A 16,141-nucleotide genomic window follows, 5' to 3' on the forward strand; every position below is an offset into this window, starting at 1 on the left:
GATTTAATTCTTTAAAAAAGAAAATGAGTCTTTATGAACTTTCCAACGTCCAAACAAGTTTTAGAAAGAGAAAGAATTACCACTGGATCCGCGTCTGAGTATTTACGTTTGTCTCACTAACTGAAACTACTTCCTCCCTTCATGGGGTCACAGGGGGAAGAAGGGGGGTTGTTTGTTTCACTGGGACGTTCCCCACTCCCGGACCGGGAAAGTTGTAAATATGGGGACGATCAGGGCACATTTGCTGTTAGTTGTATTGTTTCCGCCTCCCCACTAGCTACGGCTCCACTCCCGGGCGAGGCCTGTCACCGACCAGCAGTCGCTCCGCTCAGCCCGGAGCTCTCCTAATCCCCGAGCTCAAGTAGATTCCGCTGGCCCGCGGCCTGCACTCTCCGCCGGGCCTACGCCTCCCCGGCCGCCCGGCAGCAGCCCAGTCCCCGCCACCGGAGCCGGCCGGGAGAGGGTACAAAACCACCGCTACCCAAGGCGGCTGCCACCAGAGAGGAGCGAACTCTAGACTCGCCTGTGGAAGAGACCTGGGGCCGCTAAGGAAACGGCGGGGAGGGGAGCGAGGAGGAGAGACGCTGAGGACCTGGCGCCGCCGCCGCCGCCGCCGCCGAAATAAAGAGCAGGAATTTACCTGGGCGAATCGGCGTCTGAATCCAAGGGGAGGCCGAGGCCGCTGTGGCGAGAGACTATAATCCGGGCCGGGAGGGGGGGTGGCTACGGCTCCTCTTCCGTCTCCTCAGTGCGGGGAACATGTAGAGCCGGGGGGAGACCAGCCGAGAAGACAAATCGTTGCTTCTTCTTCCTCCTCCTCCTCCTTCTCCCACATAGAAACACTCACAAACACCCGACCACGGGCCCGAGCTACCGGGGGGGCATCGCCGCGGGCCCGGGAACCAATTCTCCTGTCGGCGGGGGCGTCCCTCCCTGCGGCTTGGTGGTGTCGGGTGAGTCGGTACCGACGGAGGGGGGGGAGGGCGGGGGGAAGGAGCCCTGTGTGTGTCTCTCTCTCGTTCCGTCTCTCCCTCTCAGAACAAAATGCCGACCGGAAGTGCAGCTGCAGGAATGACTCCCTCCGCCGGCGCCAAACACTAACAACCACCCCCTCTTCCCCACTCCACTTCCGCCACCGCCGCAGCCGCCGCTGCCGCCACTTGGGCTCGCGTCCTCGGCCGCGCCGCGCGGCACCCGGGCCCAGCAGCCGGGAGGCGGCAGCTCTCCTCTACGCCCGTCCCCTCAGGGCGGCTGTGGATGTTGCCAGTATTGTCGATGCTTCAGAGCGACGTTTGCCCTGCGACACAGGCGGGCCGGCTCTCCTCTGTCTTTATTTTCCTGGAGGCCGACAGGAGCGGGGCCCGAGTTCGGTGGTGGTCGTGAGCGTGGGGGGCACTCAGGCCCGGACGGGCTCTCAGGTCGCCGACGGCGGCGGCTGGAGGCCGCGCTGGCTGTCCCAGGTCGTCGTTAGGTTTAGGGAGCCGATCTCCGGGCGGCCCCACAGAGGACGCCCGCGATTCGACGGCGATGATGCCCGTTTTAAATGGTGTCCCTGCAGCCGGGTGGATGGATGGATCGTACACCTTGCCTTTTGAGAGCCGGGACCTTACGCCCGACTGCGTGTTATTTCTGCGGAATAAGAACGCAACCTTTGGAGGTGAAGACGACTGTCGGCTGGATTGAATTGGAATCGTGTTTGTGATGCGTTTATTTCTGGAAATACGCGGTCTCCGCTGCTTTTGCTTTTTGTCGGCAGAGGTTTGGGTTCTTCTCTAACCGTCAGGATAAAGGCCTGTAGGCGACGCTGCGCGAGCGAGAAGCTCGCCCGCGGCGGCCCGGGCGCCCCCCTCTAGGTGTGGGTGGAGCCGAGCGCGCGGGGAGAACCGCCGGCCGCGACTCAGCCACCGGTGACTGCGGGCGACCCGCGGGCCTGCGGCCAGCTGATTTCAAACATCGTTTTCCTCTTTAGGTTCGGAAAACTGAGGCGCTGGACAAGGCTGGAATACAATATGTGATTATACGTACAGTACTATGGTTGTTGTAGTTTTTAAATTGTAAAACAAGAAGTAACCATCGTTCCACAGTTCTCTATTAAGTTTGTGTAAATTAAAAAGGGGCTATTTTCGGTAAAAAGTGCAGTAGGTAAGCGGAATTTTACTCAACCGGGACGAAATTCGTGTTATATGAATTGTATTGTGTATTTGTGTGTGTACCAGTGCGCTAAAAGTAAGTAGGAAAACTTGCTTAGATTATTCCTTTTGCCTCAGGCCACTCAGGGGGCCAAGATCCTGTCACTCCTTTTCTCTAGGCCCTGCGAATGGCTTCCCGTCTTGAGGGGAGTGAGCCAAAGCCTTGACTGCGGCAGAAGTCCCCGCGCGCCGTTGAGGGTGGGGGCGGGCCTGCCCTGGCATCCTTGCGAGTAGGACTCTTCCCTGAGCGTCGTCCACAGGGCTTGCTCCTTCACCTTCAGGATTTTGCTCGTGTCACTCGGTGCTTCCGCGGCTACTTTTAAACTGAAAGTTCCCTAGCCCCCTTCTCATTTTATCCTTTGGACAGTCTACATATCCATACTTGTTTATCTTCTTATCTCTCCTTCCCCAGTGCAATGTAAGCTCTAAGAGGACAAGAGGTTGTGTTTTTCTGCACTGGTGTTACGGCCCCCGCCTAGAATGCCACACAGTAGATGCGTAGTATGTGGTTAAGGAATGAATGACGATTATAAGGGCCTTGATGCTCCCCCATTTCTGTCTTTAATATGTACTTATATGCTACAGAGAGCTTTATAAAAGATTTAAAACACGTTTATTACAGAATTCTATAAAAATATATTGCTTCTAAACATTGGAAAGCCCTCCACAACACCAGAAACCCACAAACGAGGGATAAAATTTGTTTTTAGGCTTCTGTAAATGAGCATGCCCGAGGACGGTGCATCAAATGATCATATCCATACTGGGCCGATTATGTTTGCTCTTCTGAGTCTCAAACTGCATTCTTCATCTTGTCGTCCTCTGTCTTGCAAAATACATTAAAAGTGAGAATTTGGTTGGCTCAGAGCAAATCCAGCACTATTGGAAAAGTTCATTCAGCAAGTATTTATTGGGCACAAATGGGTACCAGGCACGCTAATTCAAAAGGTGTGTGTTTCTGAGGCTAGAAGGCCTTACATAAAGGACCACATATGGCTACTTTGGTTGCTACTCAATTATGCTGTCAAGCAAAGCAAATGCTAGTGAAATTTATTTTTAGTTTTCTTCTGAAGAAAAGGTTCAATGAAAGCTGAGGTCAGGCTTGGTGTGGATATTTTAATTCACCATTTAGTTTGCTGTTTGCTTACACTTAGGTTAGCATTAGATATACTTAATCATGATTTTTGAGTACTATAAAACGTGAGAAATCTTATTTCCTAGTGGCTGGAAAAACAGGCTTTTTAAATTAAAATAAGTAAATATATCAGTAAGCTAGAAGCTATGCAATAAGGCTTTGGCTATGGTATTACAAATTTTCATATTTCATGTATTGAATTTTTGGACAAGAAAAGACAGCCTTGATAGGTATTTTATAACCGTTAATACAATTAATCAAACATTGTTTAGTAAATCCAATCGTCTGTTCATTATTATTTTTCCCATTAATCTTCAGAACAGCTTTAAGTTAATACAGATGACTCAGAATGTGTTTTTCACTCAGTTTCAAAATACCATTATTTCAATTCGCTAATAGAAGCACAATTATCTTCTTGTCTGCTTTCTTAAATGTTACTGGTAAACTAGTAATTTTGCATGTCCAGGTAACTGCAGCTGCTACAGTCAATCTGCTTTGGAAAGTCTTGGCATTATTGTGTCATTTAATTTAAAATTTTTAAGTTTTTTTAGTTTCTTCCCTTATTGAGGACTTATTAGGCGCTAATTAGCTTTATGCTAGACATCTCATGCATGGCAGTGAATGAAAACAACACTGCCTTTGAGGGTTTTAACTTGTATATAGTTTATACCATTTTTTTTCCAGGTTATAGAATCAAAGAAATTGTTTCAATTCATATCACAGTATTTTTCTATTAAATCAAATGGTATTTTGCTTGCATAAATTTAAGTATCCAAGTTGAGATCTTACATAGAATCTGTTAATCTAATATTAGTGTTTTCTTCATTTCATTGTCTTGGGTTTTTTTTTCTTAATAATTATTTTTCCCAATACCATCCATTTGTTTTGCTCTTACATTTTTAAGTCTTTTATGTTCCAAATCAGGTGACTTACATCCTCCACTTGTCCATTGAGGATAGCCCAGTAAACCTTTATTCTGACTTTAAATTGCCTCCTTGCTTCAAGAACTGAGTTGCATGACTCAGTTTTCTTTGCTAGAAATATCCCTGGATAGTCTCGTATGTATTCTTGATCAATGAATTGCAGAAGATTTGATTAAAAATTTTAAATGGATTTCAGGGATAAACTATTTGTATCAAATGTCATCACCAGGAATTTCTACAACTGAAAAATTTGAATTGTTATTTTTATTGAAGAATATTTATCTTTAAGATAAATGCAACTTGCTATAAAATGATAGAAATGAAAAATTTTAGAAAATCATTTTCTACTCACTATTTTATGCCTGCCAGTTATCCTTTGTTAGTGATAAAATTGTCTCTTATGGGAACGAATTTGTTAAAGGTAGAAAAAAAAACTGGTAGTGTATGTATGTTTTATAGATTAGACACTACCAAAATTATTTAACATTTAGAATAATTAAATTGCTTTCAGGATGACAGATGACTTAAGAAACTGATGAAGAGTTAATTAAGGATATTGATTTTTAGGGCAGAACTACAAAATTATCAAATCACTTAACACTGTAAATATGTTCCTGTTTCAGGTTTTCAAAGTAAATACCTTAATCAAATTTGGAAATAGTATTTATGGATTTTATTCAACATAGATTATCTTGTTAAAATTATAGAAATGAACAGTTCTTTTCCCATGGATGCCTTTTTTCATCTTGGCCTATTCTGATCCTTTAAGAACAAGCTTTGTCCTTTCATTAATACTTCTCACCTATAATTACAAATTTTCTCTAAACTTGTAGACTTTATTATCCATGCCATCTATTTATAATCCTATGACACTCCTATATTGTTTATGGGTTTTTTTTTTTTTTTTTTTAGACGATGTCTTGCTCTGTCACCCAGGCTGGAGTGCAGTGGTGCAATCTCGGCTCACTGCAAGCTCCGCCTCCCGGTTCACGCCATGCTTCTGCCTCAGCCTCCCCAGTACCTGGGACTACAGGCGCCCACCACCACGCCCGGCTAATTTTTTGTACTTTTAGTAGAGATGGGGTTTCACCGTGTTAGCCAGGATGGTCTCCATCTCCTGACCTCGTGATCCCCTGGCCTCAGCCTCCCAAAGTGTTGGGATTACAGGCGTGAGCCACTGTGCCTGGTCTTACTGTTTATGTTTTCATGCATCTATACCTTATGTTACTAAATCAAAGTGACCAGTTCCACATTATACTGCAAGTTTCACTGTGTAATGCATAAGAATTACACAGAGGGAAGGGCCTCAAAAAATGCACTTCTGAAGTATTTTAATGTAAAATTATTTAAGACCATAAAGTTTCATGAAAGCCTAATCTTTCTGGAACCTACACATACTCTGCATGTGAACCAGAGTTAAACTAGTCAAGTATTTTAATACTGAACTAATCTAAAAACATCATTTAAAAAATTACTGTATTTATGAAGGAAGAATATAAAATCTGTTAAAAACTTAAAACATCTAAAATAGGTATGAAGAGAGGCTTATGGTGCTCATTTTAACAGCATTCTTGAGTAGGTTAGCTTGCAGTCAAAGCATCTGCTCCAGACCAGTGTTTTAAACTGTGGATTATGGTACCACTATGGGTCATGAAATTAATTTATTGCATTATGACTAGCATTTTTTATTTAAAATAGAGAAAAGAATAGAAAATAAAAGCGTACATCACAGATGGTAAGGGTATGTGTTTTTAAGTAAACATTTGTTCATGTGTATATGTGTTAGATTACCTTGTAAAACATATTCCTTATTGTGGGTTACAGGCCAAAAAAAGTGTTTGTTTTTGTTTTTAAAAATCTACAGTTCAGATTTTCCTTAGAAAATGGAGAAAAAAGGAATGTTAGAAAGATCTGACTGCCTATGAACTAGTGAAGGATTTTAGAGGAAGTACCAGGCTATTTTAGAGATCTGATACTGGTTTCAGAAAGGTAATCTTAAGGCAAAGGGTAGGAAATAAAGTATGTTGTTAGTAGAAATGTCAAATACGGTTAAAGTTGTGAGGAGGAATTATTTTCCTAGTGGACCTACATTTGTTGTGTGTAGATCTGTGACTCTTATTGATCTGTTGTAGCACATTTTCCAATCTAAAATGTCCGATACAGCACAATAATAAACATGGGGCAAAATATATATTTGTTTCTATTTCTTCCCACCTTCCCTTCAATCTTAAAACAAGTGTTTATTAATAAGTCAGACCAAAGCAAATTTCTATCTTTCACAGAGTAATTATCATAGGAACAAATTACTCCCTGAAAATGGTGGAAACTTCTTTCTCCCTCCGAAAAATAAACTTTCAATAAGTGTTTTCTCTCTAGCCAAAGTAAATAAGTTCTTAAATAGGTAACTCTCACTTGCCATCCAACTCATTCTATATATTTAAATAAATGTACTTACACTTGTGTATAGGATTTAAAAGGGGGAAACTTAGGAAGGAAGAAATTGTGTATAGAATTTAAAAAGGAGGCATTATGTTGCATGAGTAGAATGAAAAGTATCTAACCAGAAAGCAAATAAGTTAAGGATTATATTATACTGAAATATTTTAATACAATTTAAATATTTCATTACTCTTTCACTTTATTTGCTATTTGTAGATTTCAGTATTGTAATGTTGGCAAGTATATTTAAGACGGCATTAATAAAAATTTTGTTTTTCAGGCATGTGATACCAAGTCCCTTTCCATTATAGATAAGTAAGGCCTAGGTTGGTTAAAACCTTAGCTAAACACAAAATTTGCTAGAGAATCAACATATAAGAAGCTCTAACTCCAAGCTTATTCACCCCAAATATTTCACCAATGTTAACACATACCCTGTTGAACTAAGAAAGGAATTATATTACTAACCAGCAGAGGGAGCCAAGTCAATCATGAAAGGTAGGAGTATAAAGGAACATCATATGACTTCCTGTTTTGAATTTAACTGTATGGCCCCTGCTCACTTTTTGAGTTTACCAAAAAGACAGTCATAAGGAGAGAAAGGCGACCAATGTATCAAATAAGGATACAGTGACAATTATAACTTAGAATTACCTTGCATGAAATAAATTGGAAGAAAAATTGAATGCAGAACTATACAAGTGAAATGTCTCAGTATTATAACCCAAGATGGAAAAACCGTGGAAAACAGTACCTTAATGCCATGATGAATTGCTAGCCAAATGTAACAGTGAATATTTCTTAATAATTCCATTTTCACTTAAAGTTGAAATTAGGCCATAAATAGACACATTTTAAAACTATAAAGTTGTACATCAAATTTATGTGCATTTAATCTAAGAAATAAGGGATAAAATTTAATAAAAAATTATTACAGTGAATTAATAAGGACACGATTTTTCAGCTTAAAATTAGAGAACAGAATTGTTTCCACTACTGTTTATAAACACAACAAATAAAGTAATATCTGTTTTGTGAGAGATGTTTGGAGGAATCTAGTAGCTAAGTGATTATGTCAGTTTATTTAATTTTGTCTAAGAACTTCAAAATGCCTGATAGAATGGGTGCATATTGAATGAATAGATGTGATCTATATATTATTCGAAGTAAAAGTGTAAGAGCTGAGCGTTAGCTAACTGCATCAAAATAAATGTAAAGACCCAAACATTTTTAGTTGAATGACCAAATGAATTAGCTAGTCTAGCCCCTTACTCGTTTCAAGGTTTGTGGAAACATACCATATATACTTTTACTCATGTGTTTATTCCTTTCAAAAATATACTTCTTAAGCACTATCTCCATAGGACGTGGAGCATATCTTCATTATGAAGTAGACAAACTTCTTAAATTTTATTGAAAGATTTAATTTCATTGATATATGAACAATCATACAAATTCAGTATGCCACCAGTGATTTCAAGAAAGTGATACTTAGAAGCAAATCATTTATGGGACTAGACTGCCTTTGTAGGACTAACAAATTAGGCACAAGATTAGAAATTATAGTTTAATAGTCATGCAGCTGGAGGCTACAAGATTCTGACCCTCCCTAACCTGCTCCTAAGATCAGTGCTTGAGATATTCTGCAGACCCTGCACTTGATGGATCAGCTGGCACCACCCAGATCAATAAACTGGCTCATCTGATCTTGTGGCCACCCACCCAGGAACTGATTCAGAGCAAGAGGACTGCTTCAATTCCCTATGATTTCATCTCCAACCCAACCAATCAGCACTCTCTATTCACTTGCCTTACCCCACCCACCAAATTATCCTTAACAACTGATCCCCAAATGCTCCAGGAGACTGATTTGAGTTATAATAAAACTCCGATCTCCAGCCAAAAAAATAAAAAGCAAATTATTCGATTTTGAGTACTAGAAAGTAGACTGTAAACTTCTTGAAGGGTATATTCTTTTATAATGCTATATTATACTGGCATTATTTTATAAATTGGCATTTGGTGTCAAGTCAGTTAATCACAGCGATAATATCCAAGATGTACAGCTCATCAGTCCTAGAGACTTTTTTTTTTTTGTTTAAGACAGAGTCTCACTCTGTCACCCAGGCTGGAGTGCTGCAGTGGCGCGATCTCGCCTGCCTCGGCCTCCCAAAGTGCTGAGATTACAGGCGTGAGCCACTGCGCCCAGCCTAGAGACATTTTAATGCCAAAAAACCCTCAATGCCACCAGTATTACTACTTCTAATTATTTGTTTCCTTTACACACGAGTTGTGATGAATATGGGCTATTAGAATTGCATAAACAGCCTAAGCTTTTAAATGTTTCCACTCATGAAAAATAGCTATTATGAACTTTTAAACATTAAATTAATAAAGTGGCAATAGCTTTACCATGAACTATTCCTTATTGATAAACATAGTAATGGGTTAACTCATGTCAAAGTCCAATAAAAACTAGTAACTTTGTCACCAAAGTCAACATTTCAGCATCTATGATATGTAGTATAGGTATTTCTGTTTTATCTAGTTTTCATTTAATAATCTAAAAGATTCTGGCCGGGCACGGTAGCTCACGGCTGTAATCCCAGCACTTTGAGAGGCCGAGGCAGGCAGATCACGAAGTCAGGAGATAGAGACCATCCTGGCTAACATGGTGAAACCCCGTCTCTACTAAAAATACAAAAAATTAGCCGGGCGTGGTGGTGGGCGCCTGTAGTCCCAGCTACTAGGGAGGCTGAGGCAGGAGAATGGCGTGAACCCGAAAGGTGGAGCTTGCAGTGAGCCGAGATTGCACCACTGCACTCCAGCCTGGGCGACAGAGCGAAACTCCGTCTCAAAAAAATAAATAAATAATAAATAAATAAACTCAAAAACCAAACAAAGGCTGGTGAGAAAATAGCTCATTTCTTGTCTTATTCCAGAGTAAGGAGTGGTGACAGATTAGGAAAAGCATCAAAAAAGTGACTTCCAGTGAACAAAATCAGGAAGTTTGAGTAAAGAATTTCTCTTTTGCTAAAAAATTAAATATAAAAGTTTAGTCAGGAATTTGTACCCACACATGAATACTGCTTTTAACATTTTTCTTTAGACATTTGAAATATTTTATTTTCTCTTTAAAAAAGCAGCACCAAAACCTAAATTTAATAGTAATGTTTCTGATTTATCAGCTTTCTTTCCATCTTACACTGTTGAATTCTGTACTGCTTCTAAAGCACCTACAATTAACTCTACAAAAACTGCACAATTAACACTCGGCATTGCCTTCTTCCTAATTCTAACATCGACATTCATCAGCTTTCTCCAATACAGTCAGATGATTCCTTATAATCATATCTAGCCAAATGATGTAACTTTTGCTTGATGTATGGGAAAATAGCTTACATTATGAATTTAGAAGAGCTATAGTAGTATTTGACAATATAGATGGAAAAGTATTTTTAATTTAAAGAACATATTGCACATCTTTCAGAATTTCTGTAAAAACTTTTGAATGTCCATTTTGGCTAGGAGCTTAGAAATGATCATGCTTAAGTTTAATTTTGTGTTTACATTAAATCTTTTGGATTTTCATTCTGTATACAATATTGCTGTAAAACATCATAGTTGTGAAATCTGGCTCTTTAGGAGATGCTTACCATAAAACTGGTTTGAAAACTATTCTGACTACAATGTAGCTATTACATTCACTAATAAGAATTTAGTATGCCTCTGAATATAAGTAAGTCTCTAATTCCCTATTTTTTTGGAATATTACTGTATTCTAAGAATATCAGAATATGAGCTTCTTAAAGATTTTGAATTAGCATATCCAAATTGACAGATAACATTCTTAGGTGGGGCGTGGTGGCTCATGCCTATAATTTCAGCACGTTGGGAGGCCGAGGTGGGCGGATCACTTGAGGTCACGAGTTTGAGACCGGGCTACAAGGTGAAACCCCATCTCTACTAACAATACGATAATTAGCCAGGTGTGGTGGCGCATGCCTGTAATCCCAGCTACTTGGGAGGCTGAGGAACAAGAATTGCTTGAACCTGGGAGGCAGATATTACCCCACACTCAAAAAATAAATATGAAAGAACTTTACTTACAGGATAACATCATGATAAAATTTGCATTTTAGAATAACTCTACAATTAACAATAAAAAGAAGTACCTATAACATTACCCCACAAAAGGGATAAGGTGTGGTGAACTTGGAAATTTCATACAATTTAGAAATATGTATTGAGCTGTAAAAATGTTCATATTCATTGACATAAAACTTTCACATCTGAACTCTTGAGGTGGCTATATATTGCTTTTGTAATTTCAATGAAAACAGAAGCTTGGGCAACTGAATGAAGGAAGGATGGAATGTAAGAGAGGGTGGAGAAAGGTGAATCAATGAGAAAGTTAATGTAACCAGTCAAATGATTTAATAATTTATTTTTTAGCAGCAAATCTCCTTAACAATAATACTTTCAACTTAATAATACTTTCATCCCACATCTAGAAAGCTTACAGCAAACTTTCCAAGTAGTTTGTCTGTTCTCACCCCAAGGTGCAACTCCAATGCAACCCACGCTTGCTGACCATTCTTGCTGCTTCACTTTCATCACTCCTTCACAACACGTTTATCTTACTACCAACCTTCTCATAATATCTATCCACTCACCATTGGTTCCCACCATCCCCACACATTTTGGTTCCTTTAAATCAAGGGTAAATATAGTCTTGATTGTTCATGTCACCTAGTGGTAAGACAAAAACTAGCATGACAGGGTGGAAGTGAAGATTATGCCATATTTCAGAGGTTTACATGTTTTCCAGTAGTGAATCACAACTATCAGAAATCCATATGTATGTGGGCCACATACATTTTAAATTCTAACAATAGTAGAATTATAACCTATTAGCTATTCAAAAGTATTTAGTTTTTGGCTGAGGACAGTGGCTCATGCCTTTAATCCCAGCAGTTTGGGAGGCTGAGGTGGGAGGATTGCTTGAGTCTGGCAGTTCAAGACCAGACTGGGCAACACAGTGAGACCCCCATCTCTAAAAACAATTTTTTTTTTATTGGCCAGGTGTGGTGGTGTCGACCTGTCATCCCAGCTACTTGAGAGGCTGAAGTGGGAGGATCGCTTGAGCCCAGGAGGTAGAGGCTGCAGTGAGTCATGATGGCACCACTGCACTCCAGCCTGGGTGACAGAGTGAGAGCCTGTCTCAACAACCAGAAAAAAATTATTTAGTTTTACAGTATTACAAAGTAGTGTCACATTAGTTTAATGAGGTTTATTTATACAAAGGTGTAAAATTATGGGCCAAGTACTAGCCTTCAAGTAATTTCGAAGTCAGCGAGAATACTGGTATATAATGGATCAAACTTTGTTCAAGAACCAAAGGCTATTGTTCAATGAATGGTGCTGAGACAACTGCAAAAGACTAGGACCCTTACCTCACATGCAAAAGACTGGGACCCTTACCTCACACCATTTTGCAAAAATTAGCTCAAAATGGATCAATGACCTAAATGTAAGAGAAAAACTATAAAATTCTCGGAAAAAAACAGAAGGATAAATTTGTATAACCTTGGATTTGACAGGATTCTTAGCTATGACACCAAAAACACAAGCCTCCAGAAGCAAGCAAACAAAAACACCATAAACTGGACTTCATCAAAATTGAAAACTTTAGTGGTTCAAAAGACACCATCAAGAAAGTGAAAAAATCCACAGAATAGGAAAGATATTTGCAAATCATGTATCTGATAAGGGATCTATGTCTATAATATGTAACGAACTCTTAATAAAAAATAACCCCACTTAAAATGGGCAATGAATCTAAATAGACATTTCTCCAAAGAAGAAATGCAAATGGCCAATAAGTACATGAAAAGATGCTTGACATCACCAGAGAAAAGCAAATAAAGAAACTGCAAGGTTTTCATTCTTCACTTACAAGGCTTCATTCTCACTATGATAGCCAGAATAAAAAAGTCAGATAACAACAATTATTGGCAAAGATATAGAGGAAAACTGCAAACCTTATACATTCTGATAGGAGTGTAAAGTGGTGCAGCCACTTTGGAAAACAGTCTGGCAGTTCCTCAAGTGATTAAACATCTAGTTTACTATATGACCCAGCAATTCTACTACTAGGTATATACCCAAGAGAAATGAAAACATATGTCCACACAGAAACTTGTACACATTTGTTTATAGAAGCATTATTCAGAATCACCAAAAGGTGGAAACAACCCAAATGTCCATCAACTGACACATGCAAAAACAAAATATGGTATCCATATAATGGTATATTATGGTATATAAAAGAATGAAGTACTGATACATGCTGCAACATGAATGGATCCTGAAATCATTATGTTAAGTGAAGGAAGCTAGTCACAAAAGACCATATGTTATATGATTGCATTCAAATGAATGGAATATGGAAATCTATGCAGACAGAAAGTAGATTACTGGCTGTTTAAAGCTGAGGGTGGCAGCATGGGTGGGCAGGGGAATAGCTAAAGGGTACAGAGTTTCTTTCCGAGGTAATGAAAATGCTCTAAAATTGACTGTAGTGATGATTGCACATATCTGTGAATATACTAAAAACCACTGAATTGTACACTTTAAATGGGTGAATTGTATGGTATGTGAATTCTATTTCAATGAAACTGTTAAAAAAAAAAAAAGCGGGGGGGAACTGAATATAGACAGGGCCCATCTCAATTCCCGGTCCAGGTTTACATTATTGAAAGTGGCCCTTAGATTTTATTTCCATAGTTTCAGGAAAGAAAATATACATTAAAAGAGTTGGAAGACTCTAATGTTGCAAGAATTTGACTACAGAGCCAGAAATTTCAGAATGGTAATATATGATGTATATGTTCATTAAAAAAAATCCTAGAGATTATATGGGTTTGCTTTCAGCTCAATCAATTCCTCTTGAAGTAGAGCCATGTTGACAAGGCAGATGCTTACAAAATTCAAACACATCTCTCTAGTCAGCTGCAGAAACTTAAAGCATAATTCATGCTAATGAAAACTAGTGAATTTCTTCTGAAATTCAGATTTTATTTCTACCAAATAGCTCAGCCGTTCTTCAAATTCTGTGATTCCATTTAGCACAGGACAGTTCTGATATGGGACATGAATGCACGCTCCAAGTAACATCTACCCACTCCCCAGGTACTGGTATTAATATTAATAACTATAGTTCCTTCACAGACTCATCTATTTTCTTACTTTTTTCTCTACAGTCTCAAGTTCAGTGTATTCAGATATCTTGCTTGCAACATCAAACAGAAAATATAATCATGTTAGGTATTTGAGCTCGGACAAAGAGGGATCCCTTTAATTACCAAAAGTTTTACATCGGAGATAGCATCATTGTGGCTTTCTTCAACAAGCTTCCATAATCTTGTCACCTTATTGCATTAAAATAAACTAAATCCATTGCATTTACAATAACAATATTAATAACAAAATACTTAGAATAATTCTTACAAGAGCCCTGGCATGGTGGTTCACGCCTGTAATCCCAGCACTTTGGGAGGCCCAGGCAGGCAGATTGAGGTCAGCGTTCTAGACCAGCCTGGCCAACATGGTGAAACCCTGTCTCTACTAAAAATACAAAAATTAGCTGGGTGTGGTGGCACACGCCTGTAATCCCAGCTACTCAGGAGGCTGAGGCATGAGAATTGCTTGAATTCGGGAGGCAGTGAGCTGAGATTGCTCCATCTTAAAAAAAAAAAAAAGAATAATTCTAACAAGAAATATGTGAAATCTATACAAAGAAATAAATAAAACTTCATACTGAGCTATAAAAATTAAAAGAGAACTTCTCAATTTCTAGGGTTTTTTCTTAGCAATTGAAAAAAGATTCTAAACTTCATATGGAATAATAGGTGGAAACAGACAAATATTTTGTTTGTTTGTTTCAGAGACAGGGTCTTGCTCTGTTGCCCATGCTGAAGTGCAGTGGCATGATCATAGCTCACTGTAACCTTGAAATCTTGGGCTCAAGCAATCTTCCTGCCTCCACCTCCTGAATAGCTAGGACTACAGGCACATAACACCACCTCTGGATAACTTTTTTTTGGTAGATATGGGTCTTGCTATGTTGCCCAAGCTTGTCTTGAACTCCTGGCCTCAAGTAGTTCTCCTGACTCAGCCTCCCAAAGTGCTAGGATTACAGGCATGAGCCACAATGCCCAGCCAACAAAGATATTTTTAAAAAGAAGAGTTTTGGTGGAGTGTATTCGTCTCTCTAAATATTGAAATACATTGTAAAACTAAAATGGTTGCAACATATTTGCCATAGAAATGTACAGATAGTTGGAAGAAACTCCAATATGTCATAACCCAAGAAGGAATGATAGCCTATTTAACAAATGATATTGGGAAACGGCTTTTTGTGAATACAGTTTTGTTCAAGCCAGAAATCTAGAGGTCTTCCTTAATACCTCTCTCCCTTATCCCCTGACCAGTACCCCACCCATTCAATCAATCACCAAATCTTACTCATTTTGTTTTCTAAATATCCATCAAATCTGTCTACTTCTCTCTGTCTCCAGCAACACCAACTTAGTCATCAATTATTATTCGTAGCCAGAAATGGCTACCATCATTTCTTGCCTGTGTTACTATAATAGCTTACGGGCTTCTGCCATCCACAAAGACACTCATCCCCTCAACTCTTTCTTCTGCTTCCATAGTGATAAATTTGATCATGTTAACCTGCTGTTAAAATCTTTAAATAGTTCTCACTACTCTTAAGATAAAGATTAAAATTCTTAATAAGTCACAAGGCTCTACATGGCATATCCTTGCCTGCTTCTCCAGTCTCGTCTCTTAGTTATCTCCACCTTGCAGCCCAACACCAGCCACTCTGGCCCTCTTTCTAATACTTTAAATGATATCATGCTCCCTGCTGCCAAGGAACCCATATTTCCTTTCATTTTGGGCACTTATCTCAGTTTATATTTGTATGTTATTGGTGTGATTATTTGATTTATGTCTGTCTTCACTCCCTAAACTGTAAATTCCACTAGAGCTAGGACTATGTTTGGTTTATCAGCACCTAATAGAATATGTACTTGATAAATATCCACTGAATTAATCATTGGATAAATAAATGAATGCAAAACTGCAATCTCACATTACATCCACTAAAGCAAAGTGCAGATGAAATTCTAAATTTTAAATGTAAAAGCAAAATTAATCCATCATTAAAAATTATAGGTTATTCAGGTAAGTTAATAGAACTCAGGATGTGAACAGACTTTTAAAATATTTTAGAGTGACTCATAGAAAAATGATGTACTACTTATAATTGCAAAGAAATAAAAACTTAAATGTCTACCAATTGAATGCTTGTTTTTAAATATGTATGTTTTAAAGGATATTAGACTATAGGAGAAAAAGCACATATGGTATCGAAAATCAGA

General features: G+C 39.0%; 1 protein-coding gene across 4 annotated transcripts in view; it reads right to left on the reverse strand.

Moving 5' to 3' along the window:
• Window positions 1-1,851, reverse strand: part of NIPBL (NIPBL cohesin loading factor) — a 190,573-nt gene extending 188,722 nt beyond the window's left edge. For all 4 annotated transcript variants that reach the window (XM_024356630.3, XM_063811291.1, XM_001146090.7 and 1 more), the window contains exon 1: window positions 641-1,851. The gene's annotated coding sequence lies outside the window, so the exon portion shown is untranslated. The remainder of the gene's footprint in view (window positions 1-640) is intronic.
• Window positions 1,852-16,141: the final 14,290 nt, after the last annotated feature.

The sequence above is a fragment of the Pan troglodytes genome, chromosome 4 (assembly GCF_028858775.2).
Source record: "Pan troglodytes isolate AG18354 chromosome 4, NHGRI_mPanTro3-v2.0_pri, whole genome shotgun sequence".
Classification (NCBI taxonomy): Eukaryota; Metazoa; Chordata; class Mammalia; order Primates; family Hominidae; genus Pan; species Pan troglodytes.